This window comes from Perna viridis, chromosome 13 (genome assembly GCF_037379345.1).
Source record: "Perna viridis isolate PV_CMFRI_1.1 ecotype Kerala chromosome 13, ASM3737934v1, whole genome shotgun sequence".
NCBI lineage: Eukaryota > Metazoa > Mollusca > Bivalvia > Mytilida > Mytilidae > Perna > Perna viridis.
In genome coordinates this window covers 28,944,888-28,957,516 of record NC_142457.1, presented here as the reverse complement: position 1 = coordinate 28,957,516, position 12,629 = coordinate 28,944,888, and the positions used below count along the sequence as shown (strand labels likewise).

Below are 12,629 nucleotides of genomic sequence, written 5' to 3'. Positions count from 1 at the left end.
TCAAAACAAACCCTTTGACTTTGATATACACTCCCTGGATTAGGCAAATAAGCAGAATACACTATACTGTTGAGCAAGACAAATTACAACGAATCTTCATTTTCGCAACTCCAAATATTACGTTTTAAATAAACAATAATTGGCAATACATCCATATCTGAATTTAGAAAATAAATTTTAATGATATCATTAAAACTTTAAATAAGAATATTGTCTCTAATTAACTATAAAAAAATCTGGATATTTTCCCAGTGTTTCGTTCCGTTTTAGTATTGGTGAAATTTTTAATGTCCATTTGCAGCCAAATTCATTTTTGAAAAAATCATTATGATTGGATTCTATTTTTAGATTTTTCGGTTTACCCAATGATTTCTCTTATAACTTTTAAGCCTGTGTCGTCACAATTACTTATTGACGGAGAGACCCAAGAGGAGTAAATATGTAAACGTTTAAATTATTTCTCAATGCATATTTATTCCCTACAACAGTAGGGCGTGTTGTTGCTTAAATTCAACAAGATCTTTTCATTTATTATGTATAACAAAAAAGAAGTGTAAATTTTATGGTTTATAAAAGAAATAAGTTAATGAACTTAATCGGAATTCATGATTTTAAAAACATACGACGCTCGAGAGGGGAACCTGCTTCTTCATTCATCGAAAAAGTACACACAAAAATAAAAAAAGAGAATATGATTGATTAAGCTCACTTCCTGATAAATTTTTTCACAAATACAACATGTTACCTAACTGTATACCATTATGTTATGGGTAGATTACTTGTATGTAGTTGCAGCGTTCGTCAATTTTACTTATTTAACTACACTTATTTTGGGATGCTGAAGCTGAACGTCATTTAAGATGTTAAAATGGTAAAGGTCTTCAGATATAATTCATTAAATGTTATAATAATTTGGTTTAATGTATCTTAATTGGCTTAATCAATTACTGTCAAGCTAGGATTGAGAAATATGCAAACATTTGACTTGTTGACGTGTATAGTATGCTCCAACAACCTACAATGTATTACTATTATCCACAGTGAGTATTCAAGATCACCAGACACACCCTCTCTCCTCTGACATGATAAAAAGAAAAGGACTGTGTCTGACGAAGTTGAATACTTTTTGTACACAACCCCTGTGCCAATTATAATTCTGTGTCATGAGTTATATCAGATTCAGAGGATAAACAAAAGGATTTGCTGCCATGTTTGCATAGACAATATTCCAAATTATGAAAAAAATATTTAATTTATACTTTATCCCACTTCTTATTTGGAGTGTAAAGGCAGGTCACTTAATGAAGAGCAATGCAGAAAGTCGTGTTGAAATTGATGTTGATTGATTGTAAGTAGAAAATTGATTTCTGAAGCTGAACATTACCCTTACTTTTTACAGACCGAAAATTAGCTTTGACGTTGACTGTTTTAAAAGGTCAACAATACTTTAGACAAAAGATTTGTTATATGAGTATGCTTATTTTGGTACCAGTTTTTGTCCAGTAGGGTTGTATAATTCAGGAGTAATTCCAGATTTCCCAATTTGGAATATTGTCTATTGTCTGAAAGTCTGTAAATATTACTAAATAAAATATTTTAAATGCCTGGTCAAGTCTGCAATGTGTGTTTAAAAAACCATAAGTTGCCGTTTCCATAATTGAAAGTAGATGAAATGACCTATTTGCACAGGCTTCACTTCATGACAAATTGTTTTCCCCAAAAGCAGCAGTCTTTGTGCTGTCATGCATATTTACTACATTAATACCTTCTAATGTCATGGTGGCAGAAGCCATATCGAGTGGTTGACATCATATTACTGTATTGCCTGAATATGGCTAAAATATTACTGCTTGGGCATGAAACCTTAACAATCAATCAATTACTTTGAATTGCAAATCAATTGTTTATGAGCCCTAATTAGTTTTCGGGCTACCTGTACATGTGATGTCAATGACAACCATAAATACCTGTAGGTCTGTCCTTCCAGCATTCATTCATTTCAATTTTATGATACTTTGGTGTATTGTTTCTTTCTTTGTGAACCTTCTTTTGGTTTTAATAAATGTAGTTTTTTTCCAATTTTACAATTTAGAGTTACATGAACAGAGTTCTGTTATTTCTTCGATTAAAATTAAGATCTAGTCTTCAAATGAACTGAATATTTGAGGGACTCAAATTTAGTTTTGAGTTTTTAGTGGATGTTTAATAATAAATTAGCATTTAGGGAAGAGTAATCAAGAGAACCAAGGTTATAATGGCAATCAAAAGAATGTAATCCAGGGACAAAGACCAGACATAGAAAACAGGCGTACACAACAAAGACGATACAAATGTAAAGTAACTAAAATCATACAAAGTAACAAACGCAAATGAGTAACTCGGACTCCACTAAAAACTGGGAGCATGGACCAGGGGCACCGGTAGGGTAAGCGTCCTCTGCTTTTCTAGAAACACCTGCCGAGTTGCTTATAAAAAGTCAAGTCCGGGGTAGACGAAAGAGGAAAGGAAAACTATGACATGTTGAACAAATCAGCATTCATGGCGCAGATGGATACACCGTAACGATCCACAAGTTCATGATGGCAACTATAAAACTTTTGTAGTGATGACTTCAATCTTGTTGCAACATAACCTTGCTCCAGAAGCCTATTTGTTAGAATTCTAGTGCGATACAAAAAGTCTGCGTAGTCTCTGCAAGCTATGGCATAACATTTGAGTTGTGATATGAACACTCTGTACGCATGAAGTTCTTGCAGTAATGTGCCAGGAAGCATAAATATATGCTGAGCATGTTCTATTTACTACAATTATCAGTCGAAATCTCCATATTATCATCAATATTTTATGATTGATATTAATAAATAATATACAGGAAGTGAAAAGCAGTGATATTAAGCAACTAAAATTGGCAGGACAATTCAAATGTTTAGTTTTGAGAATCTTAAGGTTAATATACATTAATGTACACATGTCACTATAATAAATAATTACTTACTTACTTACTTACTTATACTGAACAAGGAATTTTTTTCCTGAGCTGAAATTAGTTTGAGTATAATTACAGTGTAGGAATACTCTGTTGAAATTTCACATTGTTAATGCGTGTTAAGTTAATAATGATAATAAAATTATTATTTCATGAGGGTTACACTGTTAGTTTAGAAGCTAATCTTCCCTGAGACACACACAAAACTATAACTACAGAATAAAAATACACACAAACAGAAGCTGATTTGACAATATCAAAGATAATACAATATAGAACATTAAAAACAGTGTATACAGCAACAATTTTCTCTTTTAAGTTTGATACTGTTTAACTATCCATTACAGTTTTTACTTCAGAAATTGGTATTTGATTGACACTCAATTTGTACATATTAGGAAATGTAAAATGATATGAGAAATAGAATTGCATGATTATAGTTTCATTTTACATCATGTAATCATTAAATTTTGTCCATGCTGCAATTTTTACAAGAATAAAAAAAAAAAACAGTGCTAACAGCACTTTGATTTATATTGTAGATTCCAGTTAAAAGTGAAATCCAATGGAAATAGATGAAATACATGTAATATGCAGGTAAGATATTTTACAAATTTACTAACATGTAATATTATACAATGTATGTAGGAAGTATGATTGGGAAAGTTACTTACATGTACTTGTATGAAGTTAACTTTATAGCTGGTCTTATCCCAAAGAAGGAGCATGTCAATTGTATAGCCAGATCCTTTCATCTCAGTTTCTGCTATATAGATGATGTATTATCGTTAATCAATCCTAATTTTAGGGATTTTATACATGACATCTACCCCCAAGGAACTTGAGAATACAGCAGACATTATGAAGGCCGCCTCATACATTTATCTTGACCTACATTAAGAGCTTAATGACAAAGGGAAACTCATGACCAAACTATACTACAAACACAATGATTTCTCATTCTTATCAATTTTCCTTTGATCTGTGGTAACATCAGCTTCTGAGTATTGTGTTGTACAGCTTCTATGTTTGTACTGTGCTAGACTTGTTACAATTAGTTTCTGGTACAGGGTTTTGTTGCTGTAAGATGAAAGTCATCACTACAAAAGTTTTATGGTCATCAACTTGTTGATTGTTAAGGTGTATCCATCTTCACTATGAGAACCGATTTGTTAACTGTTTTGGTTTTCCTTTCCTTCTTTGTCTACCCCGATATGACATTTAATGAGCAATTTGACAGGTGTATATAGAAAAACAGGAAGCACACTGAACTGGTGCACATAGTCCATGCTCCCAGGTTTTTATGGATTCCGGGTTGCACTTTTTACTTTTATTTCTTTGTAAGTTTTAAATGTATTTTGATCACTTCATGTTAGACCATGGATCTGGAAGCAGTAAAAAATGCCGGCCATTGACTGACAGAATTTGCAAATGACCGACATTCATTTTCCAATATCGGCCATCAAAAATTTTCAACCCTTATAAGTTACAGTCTGCATGGTTTTATCAGTATATAAATATCCAGACTACCAGTCCCCTAATTGTTTATAGGAAATTAATTGATAGGTGTGTGTCAATTTTATCCGATGTGCAGCCACCTGGCCCGTCCTGGGACTGTGATTTACCTGTAACTGATTAGTTGATTGTATAATTGAATCAACGGTAAACATGCAGCTCTATTGCCTGTACAAATTTTTTGAAGTAACTCTGAGAATTTTCATACATTTATTAGTTGATTATTTTAGAAAAAGATTAACAAGTCTACCATTTTCCAACCGATCTTTCAGAGGTAACGAAAGCACATGGAACTGAAACTATGAATCCAACGTAGTTTGTAATTATTAATTCATCGATTGAATCCCTTTAACACAGAAGTCAATAGACCATTTAAATAAATATGCAAAATGTGTTAGCGATTTTCTTTTATTAATGACATTTTTTTATCACTTGTTAGACATGTCTTTGTTGTATGTGTGTATTTTCCTGTATAGTTTTTGTCCTTGGAATATTCTCTTTTGATTTCCGCTTGAATCTTGGTTCCCTTAATTACTCTTTCCCACATGAAATATGTAGGTAAGATGTTTGGGAAAGCAACCTACATGTAATGTGCAGGTAAGATGTTAAAAAATAGGAAAGTTACATGTACCTACTTGTAATATGCTGGTAAGATATTTGAAATTTAATTACATTGTACAAGTCCAACTTTAAATACTGGTGTTGTTTGAGAATCTTAGAACCCTGCCCTTTTATAGTTCAGTCTGCATTTACTTTAGAATTCTCATACCTCTCAACTTTTCTTGGCCATGCATTTTTATACAACCAGAAACATGTAGTGTTTTATATAGATTCTATCTCCTATTACATCATAGTTACAAGTCTTTGTCAATATTTGAAGACACTTAAGCTGTGGTTATACCTGTCAGTAAAGCTCAAACGGACACTAAATGGATGAATAAAAAGTTTTCTGTAGACAAAATTTTTATCTGTTGGGAGTTGTTTGCTGTACTAACCAAATGAAATGGATGCGTTACAAATGCATAATGGACACACACAGGATATGCAACGTACGAGAAACAGAAAATCTAGTGGCCACACTTATTTAAATAAGCATTACATGTAAGTCCAGCAAGCAGGAATTATTTCTTTTCTAGCATGGCAAAATGTCATTTTTGTAAGTTGGGCACTCCTTAGGAATACAAAACATTTGACTCTTCCAATTCCCTCCCTGCACAATTATTTAAACAGTGATATTTTAAATACATGTACATTGTATATGATTGTAATAAGAAGTAACATTTATATTTGAAAATGAAAATTAAACCCCATTTACAATTTTTTTCACATGTTGCGCCATATCTCAAAAATGATTTTACTTAAAACTTGACACACTTGTTAGTTATATTAATCAGAAGATCTGTTTACTTTTTGGTGATGATTCAGTATTTCATTTTGAAGTCATAGAGTTTTTTGCAACATGTTTTTTTCACATGCTGCACCGTAACTAGAGAACAACTTTTCCAAATTTCATGAAATTTCTAAATCCTTTAACTTTACATACAGATATATTGTAATGTATTATTGGTCAACAACCCTTCTTTTGGTAAATATTTGCCATCAATTTATTCACCACAGTTTGAGATAAAGAAGGCCACAGAAACAGCTTGTTCTGCATCTTATTTGGACCTACATTGTACATCTCGAATTTGACCACAGTGGTCATCTCAGCGCTAAGATTTATGATAAAAGAGATGACTTGAATTTTAATATCATAAATTTTCCTCACCTTTGCTGTAATATCCCTTTATGTTGTTTATATTTCACAACTCTACGTTAGAGCAAGTATTAACTACTATGATTTCCTTGAATGCCATAAATGTCTGCGTAACAGACTTCTGAATCAGGGGTATGAGGAAATGCATCTTAAAAGGTCTCTTGCCAAATTCTTTTTTAGGTATCAGTCCTTGGTTGAAAAATACTCAGTTTCTTCTTAAATAATGAGTAATGATTGTCTTCTTTTGTAAATTGTTCTTTGTTCTGATGTGACAGCTGATTTACCGATTATGACAATAGCATGCAAATGCTGCTTAATCACCACTGGTATACACGTCACAGTGGAAGAGGGAGGTGAAACCTAGATTAACCCAACATTTTGTTTAAAGTGCCTGCACCAGGTCAGGACCATTGTGGTACCAGCTGCTCAGTGATGTTACATCTATTTTGACAGATTTATTTTGGACTTGACTTGATTATTAATAGGATTAGTGTTCGGTAATTTTGTTGTTACCCTCATCTATCAACTTTCTGTTTTATGGAACGTAGAAATTTTCAATTTATTTTAAAACAAAATTTTCGTTGCAAAAATCTTTGCTCCCATAATCAGAATTATTGCTTCAATTTTGATATTATATGATATGTTGATACCAATTTTTTGTCAGTCCCTTATATAAATTTCCTATTAAGAGGGAATAAGGAATACCGGTAAGTAAGGATATACATGTACATGATGTAGCACGACATCCTGTACATCACATTTTTATTCCAAAAATATTATATTTTTTCACAAGAAGACAGGCGTATCATGAATTCATGGCGCAGCTATTTATTCACATATGGCCATAGCCCTTTAATTATTGATTACATTGGGTTCCTTCCATACATTTTTGTACTGATATTTTTGGCTGTAGCTTGGACCATATCATACATTTTGATGGAAAAAGTCCACTCAAATAGACCGGTATACACCTAGGACAGTCTTCTTAAAATATCAGGGACAAAGTGAGATTCTTTTTTCCGCTATTCTCCAAACCCCAAGGTATGCCTAAATGTCCTCCAGAGTACCAAAATAATCCTTGAAACTGGCACTTGGTTTGCATCTTAAATAATTCTTTTGAGTATATATTTTATTTTTTCCATCATTTGTCGCGCATTCCAAAGATTCTAGAGGCTTTGATACACTCCACCCCGAGTAATTAATGTAACTTGATATTCTTGCATGACATCCAAGTATTGGTTGGAATTTAGTGTCTGTCCAGTACTACTTTTTCATCTGACTCAGGTCAAATTTCATGAAAGGTATTGGGCCAATATGAAATATTCATAGCTGAATTTATTAATCTTTCCTGGTCTTTTTTAAAGAGTAATATGTCCTTTACTTTTCTACCAATTTTCTCCTGCTCCTGAAAATACATTTGTAAAAAAAAACAAAATAAGGCATATTTTGTGATGTAATGATATTACAGCATCAAGAAGAATTCAAGTAGTATTTATTGCCATCACTTGGTCTCTGTCATTATCATCGTTGTTCGTTCTTGTTGTTAACAATTTTTCAAAACTTTTCTCTTTTGACATTACTTGACCAGTTGGAACCAAACTTGGTATGAATGTTTCATGGGGTATCCTGCATAGAACTGATAAGAGAATTTTTGATCTGTTGAATAACAGGGCCGCCGTTATTAAAAATAGAAAATAGGGGTCGGACAGTAGTTTTTCGCATTTATATCCAAAACCATACTGATGTGAGTAAAAGTGTTCATCATGATGAGATCTATCTTTGTCAAATTTTCATTTTAATCTGTTAAGCCATGTTGGAGTTATTGTTTTTTTTGGACATTTTTTTGCTATTTTTAATTTTTCTTTCAAAAATCTTCTCCTTTGACACCACTTGACCAATTGGAATCAAACTTGGTATGAAAATTTCTTGGGGTATCCTGCATAGAACTGGTGTGGGGATTTTTTTATCTTTAAAGGCTGCCATTACAAAAAATAGAACATAGGGGTCAGATAGTAGCTTTTTGCTTATTATATCTCCAAAACCATTAGGTTTAGCCAAATTCTTTCAATTGCTGAAATGATCGTTATGATAAGGCCTACAAAAGTCTCCAAGGGATTAAATTTGACCAGGTGAGCGATTCAGGCTCCTGGGAGCCTCTTGTAATTCAACTCTGTATAATTGAATTGGCATTAAGCTTCCATGCTGTCACCATCATTGAATAAGTACATGTATATAAGTTACAAATGTAGTACATCAAGTTGTTGTTTAGTGCCGTAAACTCTATACAAGGAGTGTAACTGATGGCAAGTATGTGTTTGCTTAGATACAAGTGTATTTCATTATTGCTAAAATACTGGATATTTTTTTTGAAAATAAAATGTCAATTTTTAATGTTCAGCATGCTGTGATCTATTTGTGGTTTCATTTTTGTGTAAATCTATTAGTCCTGTTGGAGTTATTGGCCCTTTTGGACCTTTTTTTTTGCTACTTTTGATGTTATTACTTTGACAATCTCCTCCTGTGAAACTACTGGGTAGAATTCAATGAAAGTTCGTATGATTGTTCTTTAGATATGAGCAGTAGGAATTTTTATCCAAGAAACAAACATAGATAAACAATAGAATGTGTCTTTTTAAGCAAGGTGAGCAATTCAGACTTATATGAGCTTTTAGCTTTTATCCCCTGCCAAGGTGCAATAGGAACATGAATTTTTATCCCCAGTCAAGGAGAAACAGCAGGACATACTCCAACTTAGTAATAGTCTTTATTCATTCTTGTAACTTAGTGGTTATGCATCCTCTGAAACTACTTGTTGGATTCTTTCCTATTGGCAGAATTCATGGTTATGTAAGTATAGATGTCCATACTATACCACCTTTCATTCAGCCTATTTGGAAGAGGTGATAGGACTTGGGCAATTTTCTTAGTCTGTTTTCAAGATTTCTCAACTAAAGACTTAGTGGATGCATCTTCATTAAAACTGGGCACAGCCCTTTCATAGATGTATTTTTATGAAGTTTAGTTGAGCATACACTACCATCATTATGAATCGAGAATTTTTGTAAGAGTTACGGAATTTGGATTTTTAAAATTTAAACCTTTGTGGACATATCTTCTTTAAAACTGCCAAGAAGTGTTTTTTATTTTGTAGAATGTATTGTAATGAATACTATATGTGCATACTATATTATTATTTTAATGAAACAAACTGTGTTGAGAGTTATGGGACTTTCTGACTATTTTCAACATTTCTCAACACTATCTCAGCTTTTTTATAAGAGGAAGTAATGGTTATGTCGAAAACTTCAGAGACATTTGTAGATAATGGGCAAACAAAAATAATTCTAATATAAGCACCATGTTCTTTTTATTTGAAGTATATTTTTGAATTTATGACTCCAATTTGTTAGTTGGCAATCACCTTTACATTGTACATGTATAGTTTCCTGATAGAAACAGGTATTGATCATAGTTCTGAATGGTAATGAAGTTGTTTGTCCCTTTTCTAATGAATAAGTCATGTGTTAAAACATGGAACCACCTTCTGGGAGTACAGCACTAATTTAGCATCACCCTTGTGTATTACATGTATTGATGAAATATGGATGTATAGAAGTCGTAACTGTTGAAGTTGTATCTTACATGTACAAAAATGTATGAATAATCATATTTTAAATATGGCACTAAAAATACACAAGATATATTTTTGTGTTAAAGGTTGCATTGAGATACATGTAGTTTTACCTTGTCTCTGTAAGAATTCTCATTGCGTGTACATGTATGAAAGTTGTGTCAAGTTTGTTCATTATTACCAGTAATGTGAATATTTGTACTATGATTATCTTTAAGTGCAAAATTTAATAATGTGCCCTGATTGAGTAAAGGGGTCAACATTTGAAGCATTTTACGGAAGCTAGTACATGTTTGCACGAAAATATAAGGTGTGGTTCTATACTGGTGTTAGTGAAAGTACTCTGAAGGCATGCAAATTTATGGTCTTATGGGCATCAAAAACTAACTAATTAACTATTTATTCTGTAAAGGTCATAAAATAATTAGGATAATGTATGCTATTGGAAGGGAGGTAATTCTTTGTCACAGATGGCAAAATACATGTATAAGAATGATCTGATGTGATAGAACTGTTTTATCAGGTATGAATATTTATTTTGTTGGATTGACATTCTAAAATGAATGAGTATTTTAATTTGAGTACATTTACATTTTTTTGCAAGTTTTTTTATCACTGATTTGTGTATATTTCAACATACATATGCATTATACTCCCAGGTGCGTACGTGTATTACTTTGAGTGAAACCTTTCCTGACAGAAAAAAACTAAACCTTTAGAGACAGAAAGTAAGGTTTTCTATGTACTTTTGTATCAGCATAATATTAAACTATTGTGCTTCTTGTTAAATTTACAAAAAAATCAAAAGAATGATTAAAAGCATCAGTATGTTGTACTGCTACAATGTCAAGTTTGACAAACATACTTTGGTGTACACCCTATGTCCTTATACATATATCAGGTTAGACCTGTCTTAAATGATCTTCCAAAGGAGAGCAACATTAAGGTCACATAAGTAAGGTTACTTTATAAACAGGTTCATTTTACAAAGAATGCACTACATAGGAGAATTTCTATCATGGTCTTTTAAAACAGGTTATTGCTGAAACTGTGTATCAGTCCATTCCTGTATTGACATCTGTTGTCCATAGACACTTGGTTTTAGTTGGGTTAAGTTGCGCAGTCTGGTATTACTGTACATTTTCTAATTTCCGCCCAAAACAAAAGCACCAGACGACACTTGCAATGGCTTTTGCCAAGGTTAATGAAGATGCAATTAATGAACTTATAGCAAACAAGGATGCCAAAGAAATGTTGATTTGCCATCACTTGTCGTCCGTTGTTGTCTGTCGCCGTAGTTAACAATTTTTCAAAACTCTTCTCCTCTGAAACTACTTAACCAATTGGAACCAAACTTTGTATGAATGTTCCTTGGGGGTATCCTGCATAGAACTGGTGTGGGGATTTTTGATCTGTCGAAAAACATGGCTGCCGTTAATAAAAATAGAACATAGGGATCAGACAATAGTTTTTCGCATATATCTCCAAAACAGTTAGGTTAAGCCCAACTCTGACCAGGTGAAAGTGTTCATCATGATGAGATCTATCTGTGGTCAAATTTTCATTGTAGTCTATTAAGCCATGTTGGAGTTATTGCTCTTTTTCAAAGTTTTTTTGCTATTTTTAATGTTATTTCTTTCAGAAATCTTCTCCTCGGACACTATTTTGCCAATTGAAACAAAACTCTGTATAAGTGTTCCTTGGGGTATCCTGCATAGAATTGAAGTGGGGTTTTTGGATCCATTGAAAATACTTGGCCACTGTTACTAAAAATAGAACATAGAGATCAGACAGTAGTTTTTCGCATATATCTCCAAAACCGTTAGGTTTAGCCAAATTCTTTCAATAGCTGAAATGATCGTTATTGATAGGACTACAAAAGTCTTCAGGCATAAAATTTGTTTGATGCTTTCTTATATGAGTTATTGCCCTTGACATGGGAAAATGACAGGTTTTTTTTTTTTTTCTTACAGTTTTCAGCCAATATCTTGAAAACTATGATAGATTTAGACTTTCATTTACTGAAATGATCCTTATGATAAGTCCTATCAAATTTTTCTTGAGTCAAAATTGTTGGACAACTTCTTGTTTAATTTATTGCCCTTGAAAGACAAAATGAAACTAGGTGAGCGATTCTGGCTCCTGGGATCCTCTTGTTATCAACCAACTCATTAGAAACCCTACCTACTGAAAGTATTTTTTCTCTCACTCTTTCCAGGTAAAATGTCTCGGGTGATATTCTTCCTTCGTGTGGTAATCCAGTATACCACCCTCAATTACAGGCAGTAGGTGTATAATATCAGCTCATTCCTATAAACTTACAAAATGCATGTACATTGTATGTGAGTCCTGTAGTAGAGGATGGTGTAATGCTTGAATTTATTGGTAGTGGAATGGAAAAGGGGGGGTCTAATGCTAGAATTTATTGGTAGTGGAAAGGGAGGGTCTAATGCTTGAATTTATTGGTAGTGGAAAGGGGGGTTCTAAAGCTTGAATTTATTGGTTGTGGGAAGGGGGGTCTAATGCTTGAATTTATTGGTAGTGGAAAGGGGGGTCTAATGCTTGAATTTATTGGTAGTGGAAAGGGGGGGGGTCTAATGCTTGAATTGATTGGTAGTGGATAGGAGGGGGGCAAGTTCTTATAAACATTGATATTCGCTTGGCTGATAGACATGATTGAAAGACCAGTGTGTGCCTTACTACCCCCTGTTTGATGGAAATAATCAATCAGTTTGGTTAAA

At 33.0% G+C, this 12,629-nt stretch overlaps 1 protein-coding gene across 2 annotated transcripts in view; it reads left to right on the top strand.

Annotated features, from left to right (window-relative positions):
* The first annotated feature begins 626 nt into the window (after nt 1-626).
* The window catches only part of LOC148600237 (voltage-dependent L-type calcium channel subunit beta-1-like), a 42,976-nt gene continuing 30,973 nt past the window's right edge, over nt 627-12,629 (top strand). The window contains exons 1-2 of one of the 2 annotated variants that reach the window (XM_088559682.1): nt 627-664; nt 3,529-3,583. The gene's annotated coding sequence lies outside the window, so the exon portion shown is untranslated. Of the gene's footprint in view, nt 872-3,528; nt 3,584-12,629 lie in introns of both variants that reach the window. The other variant, XM_088559681.1, reaches the window with a different exon arrangement.